The following is a 6,968-nucleotide window of genomic DNA, read 5'->3' on the forward strand; positions in this document are numbered from 1 at the left end:
ATAAAAAGAAGGGAAACGCTCCTATAAATGCACAGCCATTTGCTTTCAGAAGCCCAGAGTTCAGGATCTTCTCTAGGAAGCCAGACGTGACATGATATTTCTAAGATTTTCTTCTTCATCGAAGGAAATGTACGTACATACACACTCTTACAAACGTACCTACGGTTCTGGGGTTTTTTTTCTTCTGAAGCTCCAAGAATGATTTCCCACCTTGATTCATTCAGAAGAAACGGCCCCTGTGACTCAGGTCAGAAGGGCGGCCTGCGTTTTTGATCACGACAGCTTTTGGCTTTACCCTGTGAGCAGGAGCAGCAAGAGCTGAGGCTCAGCAGAGGCTGACCCCGGCCAGCCCCTTCCTCCCTTCCCTGTGTGTCACAATGACTTCCAGGCAGAAGGATGCAAAGCAGGTTTGTGTCTTTTCTCTTCAGTGCCAAGAGGTAAAAGATGTAGGCTTTGAAATAACTAATGACCCTCTCTTGGAACTCTCCCAAGGACAGTTTGAAAGCAAAGACAGAAGATTGCTGCTAAATCCATATGGGATAAGGATGAGAGCAGCAAGGATCCGAGGCCAGCAGCGTTGCCAGGCAGTGTCACGTCCCTGCCACCTTGTGACAAGGCACACAGCTGCAAAGCCCCAAAGCCTGCAAGCCCTGCAGCTGCCGCACGGATGGACCTGGTTCCCTTCCCAGGTGCCCAGAGGGACACCCGAGGGCAGGTGTCGTCCCCCGCCCCCTGAGGGCGCACCCAGAGCCCCGGGCAGGGACGGAGTCACTGACGGCTCTCTGGGGACGAGACCCTCCCTGCAGGTGACACCGGCTTGTCCTCTCCCTGTGGCACAGGGACCTCCAGGCTCTAGGACCAGCCTCATTTTGTCAGCATCCAGGTGCTGTGCTAGAGCCAGAGGGGTCAAGGCTTTCCAGAACCATAGGATCCGTAGCATCCTTGCGGTTGGAAAAGCCTTCTAAGGACATCGAGCCCAGCTGCTGCCCCCCCAAATCAGGTCCCTAAACACCACATCTTGACATCCTTGACATGTCTCCAGGCATGGGGACTTCCCTGGGCTCCTATGCCTGAGCACCCTTTCAGTGAAGAAATTTTCCCTCCAATCCAATCTAAGCCTTCCCTGCTGCAAGTTGAGGCCATTTCCTTTTGCCGTGTCACTTCTTACCTGGGAGACCTCGGTACTTCAACCTTACCTGCTCCTTCCCTAGGCGGTCTCTGGCTTGGCCGGAGGAGGAGAGGAGGAACACTCCCACCACAGGAATGGCAGCTCAGGAGGTCCCACACCAAGGCCAGGGGGAGCAGCCGTCCTCGCCAGAGCTCGCACGTCCCTTCTTCTCAGAGATTGGCTCTGCTTTTCCTCCCGGGCAGATCTCTGCTGAGTGCTTCACAATTGCCTGTTTGGAGGAGGGGGGGAAAAGAGGTTAGCCAAGTTTTTTATCCAGACTTAGCTGCTGGCTTTGCCTCCTCCTGACTTCCTTCTGCTAGGAAAACAGCTGCCTTTGGACTTCTAGGGGCAACTTGCACGTCATGCCTGAAAAGGAACTACAGAAAAGCGCCTCATTTATAAAGCCTCAGCCAAGAAGACAGATGCAGCTGCAGCTTCGCCATGCCCACTGCCTGCAGAGCCGGCAGGCACCAGGCCAGCTCTGCTCCTCCTTCAAGTTGTTCCCAAAGCTGCTGGAAGAACTGAAGGCTACTTTGGCCTTCCATTGCTCGGCTTGTCCCGAGAAAGAGCTTTGAGTGTTGTTACCCCTCCAGAAAGGAAGGGCCTTTCTGTCTCACACGCTCGGTGCCACAAGGCTACGCAGCCTCTGCTCCAGGTGGGAAGGGCTTCCTTCCTCCTCTGGCACCTGGCTGGCACAGGGCACAGGTTGCTCAGAGGTCCTGGGGCTGCCGCCCCATCGCTGCAAGTGTTCAAGGCCCGTCGGTGCTCTGCGATGAGGCTCTGAGCAAGCTGCTCGATGGAAGCACGTCCCTGCCCACGGCGGCAGCAGCCTTGGAATGAGGTGATCTTTAGAGCCCCTTGCAACCTGAATTCTTCCATGATTCTGGGAACTGAAAAAAGCGGGGAAAGAAATCTGTAAAGGTCACTAAATGCATCCAAGCACATCCCCAAGGATCCAATCCTCAGCAGCCCATGCAAGGCAAGCTCAGAGCTCTCTGCCCACCGAGGACACGGCAAGCAGCACGGACCTTTCTCCCACTCTCCAGCACGGAGAAGTGCGAAGCCAGAGGGAGTCCGTCTGTTTACAGACACCGGAGGGCGGCGGGACGGGGCGGGGCTGGACGGGGCGGGCGGTCTTACCTTGCAAAGCTGGCGGCACAAAGGGCGGGCAGCGCCGCCGCCCCGCCGGGATTTTCCGGCCCGCCGTCGCTTCCGCCGCCTGGAGAGGCGCGTGCGCGGGCTCGGGGGGGGGGTGCAGCCCCGTTCCCGTTCCGACGGCGTTCGCCCGCCCCCGCTCGCTGCCCCCGGCCCGCGGAGCGCTGCGACCGCGCCTCCGCCGCCCGCCGAAAGCCGCCCCGCCGGGCCGCCCCCCCCCCCCCGGCCATTCTTCTCAGCCATCGTGTCCCTTTTGCACTCCTGAACGTCTTTCACCCCTCCCGGCCATTTACGGAGCCCGCCCCGCCCGCCCCTCGCTCCCGCCCGCCCCTCGCTCCCGCCCCGCCCCTCGCTCCCGCCCCTCGCCCCCGCCCCTCGCCCTTGCCTCGCTCGGCAGCCGCGCCCTTGCCCCGCCCCCGGCAGCCAGCGGCGAGGGGCAGGGCGCTGGCTCGGGGGGCTGCAGTACCGGGCTCTGGCCACAGGGCGGCAGACTCCCGGGTCCGCGATATCCCCGCCCTTTTGGCCGCCATTTTGAGAAGGTCAAAAAAAAAAAAAAAATCCCACGACATTGGTGACGCGCCACTCCCAACATGGCGGCCGAGAGAGGACCCCCCCCCCCTCGGGCGAGAGAGGCGGTTACTCACATGCCGGTCAGAAACACGCCAAAATACGCCCGCCCGCGGCGCCGCTGACCCCACAGCCCGTGTCGGGCACACCTGAAACGAGAGAGAAAATCCCGCCGGGGCCGCGCCGGCGTCGGTGTTCCGTGCAGGCAGTCGCATAGACACACCGGGGTCCTCCGCTTTCCCGCCCTTTTGGCCGCCATTTTCAGAAGGTCAAACAAACTCCCGCGACAGTGGTGACGCGCCACTCCCAACATGGCGGCCGAGAGAGGACCCCTCGGCCGAGAGAGGCGGTTACTCACATGCCGGTCAGAAACACGCCAAAATACGCCCGCCCGCGGCGCCGCTGACCACACAGCCCGTGTCGGGTACACCTAAAACGCCACAAAAATCCCGCCGGGGCTGCGCCGGCGTCGGTGTTCCGTGCAGGCAGTCCGCATAGACACACCGGGGTCCTCCGCTTTCCCGCCCTTTTGGCTGCCATTTTCAGAAGGTCAAACAAACTCCCGCGACAGTGGTGACGCGCCACTCCCAACATGGCGGCCGAGAGAGGACCCCCCCCCCCCCCCCTCGGCCGAGAGAGGCGGTTACTCACATGCCGGTCAGAAACACGCCAAAATACGCCCGCCCGCGGCGCCGCTGACCACACAGCCCGTGTCGGGCACACCTGAAACGAGAGAGAAAATCCCGCCGGGGCTGCGCCGGCGTCGGTGTTCCGTGCAGGCAGTCCGCATAGACACACCAGGGTCCTTCGCTTTCCCGCCCTTTTCGCCGCCATTTTCAGAAGGTCAAACAAACTCCGCCACGCGCCACGCCCAAGAGGGCTGCCTGGCGGCGGCGGGCTGCAGTACCGCGCTCTGCCCACAAGGCGGCAGCACTGCCGCCCACCCCAGCCGGGGGCGCCGCGCGCCTTGGGCCTGCGGGCGGCCAAGGCGGCAAAAAAGAACAGGGGCCATCCCCCCCAAAAACTCCTCGAAAAATAAATGCCAAAAACCTGCCTCTTACCAAACAAGAACCAAATAAGCCCCCTTTCTTTCATGCCTTCTTGAAATAAATTTGATAGTTCTAGTTTTTCTAGTTCTATTCACACGCATATTTAGACCGGACAGTGATGTGTTACGTCGTTTATACCATCTATTATGCCTATTCCTATTATCTGTATTTATTCATACTTTGTGGTTGTAGCAATGTCATTATATATTGATTGTATATTTCTCGACTTCCATTTAGATTTCTATCATACTTTTATTCTTCCAAAAAAAATCCCATCTCTAACCAAACAAATACCAAAAAACCCTTCTTTTCAACTCTATTGAAATAGTTTTATATTTAGAGCTTGCATAATTAGATTCACTTTTATAGTCACCGTTTATACTGATGCATTCCATTCATCATTACATAGCACATATCTATTATTCACATCATAGAGATAAATCATTATTTTTATCATGTACCAAATCTACTGCTACAACTTCTTTTTTCTAATAGTTTCAATTTTTATATCCATCTTGATGTATTCATGAGATCTTTTTACAAGTAGATTTCTACCTTTCTATCATTTGTATTTGTAGTTTTTATAATAAAACCCCTGCTTTTGCCAAGTAAAAAACAAAACCATCCTTTCTTTTAAACTACTTTTAATAATGTTGTTGTATTTACAGTTACCATATCTATAATGTTTTAGATATTATATCATAGCGATGTACTAGATTTATAGCTGTTTCCTATAATATACCATCATAAGATATATACGGTATCGCTTGTATTACGTGTTGTATGGATTTATGTCACTTTACATTTACAATCCTTTAATAATTTGATATATATATCTGCATAGATTCGCAACACATTTCTAGATTTAAAATTTCCTTTGAGCTGTGTTTATATTTAGCATCTCTATTGATATATCTATCAACATACGCAATGCTCTTTGAAAAATACAATACCTTATTGGAATAGATCATGACTTAAGTTACCTGTTAAATTTTAAATAGAGATCGAATAGATCAAAAAAAAAGTTGATTCCCATTTCTACACATCTACTCGTTTTGTTTAAAGATAGCTATCCTTAGAATTTTACATTTAAAATCCAATTCCTAAATGCAATGACAAAACAAACAGCATCGAATTCCCACCAATGTCTTCCAAAACCATCAAGATACCTCCACCAGCCAAACGACTGCCAGCGAAAAAAACACACAACACTCTTTTCACTAACAGTTCTCATCACATCAGAAAAACGGAACCAAACGAAAAGAAAACCCTGGAGAAACACACGCAGCAAATCACAAAAACCTCTAAAAAAACCCAAACCAACTCGCTCAACTCCAATCAGTGCCACTGACCCTGAACGTTATTTTAAAAACTAACCGAAGTTCTACATCTACACTAACTCAAAGAATAAGCAATACTCTGTCAAAAGAACTTTAGAAAGCGAACTAATGAACGAAATAGAAAAAAACCAAAAAATCTCAACCACTAAAAAATAAGAAAATAACTACCCAAAAAAAAAAAACCAAAAAAACCCTACTTAAAAAGACCCACCATATAAATACCCACGTTCCCAAAAATAAAACTGATCAATAACCACCAAATACGTCAAAGGACAACAAGAAACGAAAAGAAAAAAAAGAAAAAAAGAAAGAAAAAAAAACCAAAAGAAAATACATTTGTAAAACAAAAGTCCCCCAAACCAAAGCAACTTTAATTTACCTCAAAAAAAATATTCCCAACTGAAGAATAAACGCATAGAGCCTCATTCGATCAAAATAAAAATACCACCCAGAAATAAACACAAAGCCGAAAGAGAAACGTAACCATTGACAAGATCTCCCAAAGGATCCGTCACAATAAAACGTACACTACAATCAAGCAAACCAAAGAAATAAAAGCCCTGGAAGACGAGAAACACAAACGCAATTAGAGAGATTTTAAAAACCCCGCTGCTATTAACGACACGACGCCACCTCGAACCCACCGAAACAAACGCTACACGCCCACGCTAATAAAAGCCACGGCGACAGAGTTAAAATCCGAGCCGCTGCTTCACGCAACGACCCGTAGAAACCATTGCACGCCTTTAAAAGCAGAATAGCCCGGCAAAAAAAAATATCCGACTGCAGAACTCGATTCAAACCAAACCTTTATCGTCACCACCCGAACCGAGAACCGTACCGGTCAGGAAGAACGCCACAGCCCTTAGCGCACACCCACTGCGACCAGAACAAACCCGTGCGATCGATCCCTACAAAGCCACCTCCGAACCGCGACACCCCAGAACTTGCGGCAGCCCAACCCCGCGCTGCCGGCCCCGGACGGAGCGCGGCTCCCGGCGGCAAAGCGGCTCCTCCGGCGGCTGCTCCGGCGCGCAGGGGCGGCGCCGCCCCGGAGACCCCCCCGCCCCCGCCCGCTCCCCCTGCCCGGGGGGCCCCGGCGGCGCCCGAGCCCCGCGCCCGGAGCGGACAGAGCGGCCGGCACCGGCCGGGCCGGCGCAGCAGCGCCCGCGCCGCCTCTGCCGCCCTTGGCCGGCCCGGCGCCAGCTGCCCTCGGCTCCGCACGGCGGCTCGCACCGGCAAAGCGGCTCCGCCGCTGCCGCGCCAAATTCCCCGTGCGCCTCGGCACCCGCCCGGCCCGGGCCGGCAGCGCTCCCGAGCGGCAACGCTCCGGCCCGGGCCGCGGCCACAAGAAGCGCCCTCAAATGCAGCGGCACAGCCCGACTGCAGCCCTGCAAACGCCGCCAGAGCTGCGGCTTCCCGCAACTCAACCCCGAAACTGACGCCGCGGGCGGCGCTCACCTCGCTTCAACAAGGGCAAAGAAATGGCTTCTCCCCTTCAAGTTCATCCCCTGGGAGAGCAGAAAAGAAGGGGCTTTCCTCCAATGAAATCCTTCAAGCCATGTGCAAAGGGGGATTTTGACCTCCATTCAAACCCTTGCAAAGGAGGGACACCAGCGCTGTCCCCTCCATTTAAACCTTAGGATGATGAAAATGGGCTGGCTACCTTCCAATCAAAGCCATCCGATG

Source organism: Agelaius tricolor, unplaced genomic scaffold (assembly GCF_023055355.1).
Source record: "Agelaius tricolor isolate 1412-34295 unplaced genomic scaffold, bAgeTri1.0.p SCAF_72, whole genome shotgun sequence".
NCBI lineage: Eukaryota > Metazoa > Chordata > Aves > Passeriformes > Icteridae > Agelaius > Agelaius tricolor.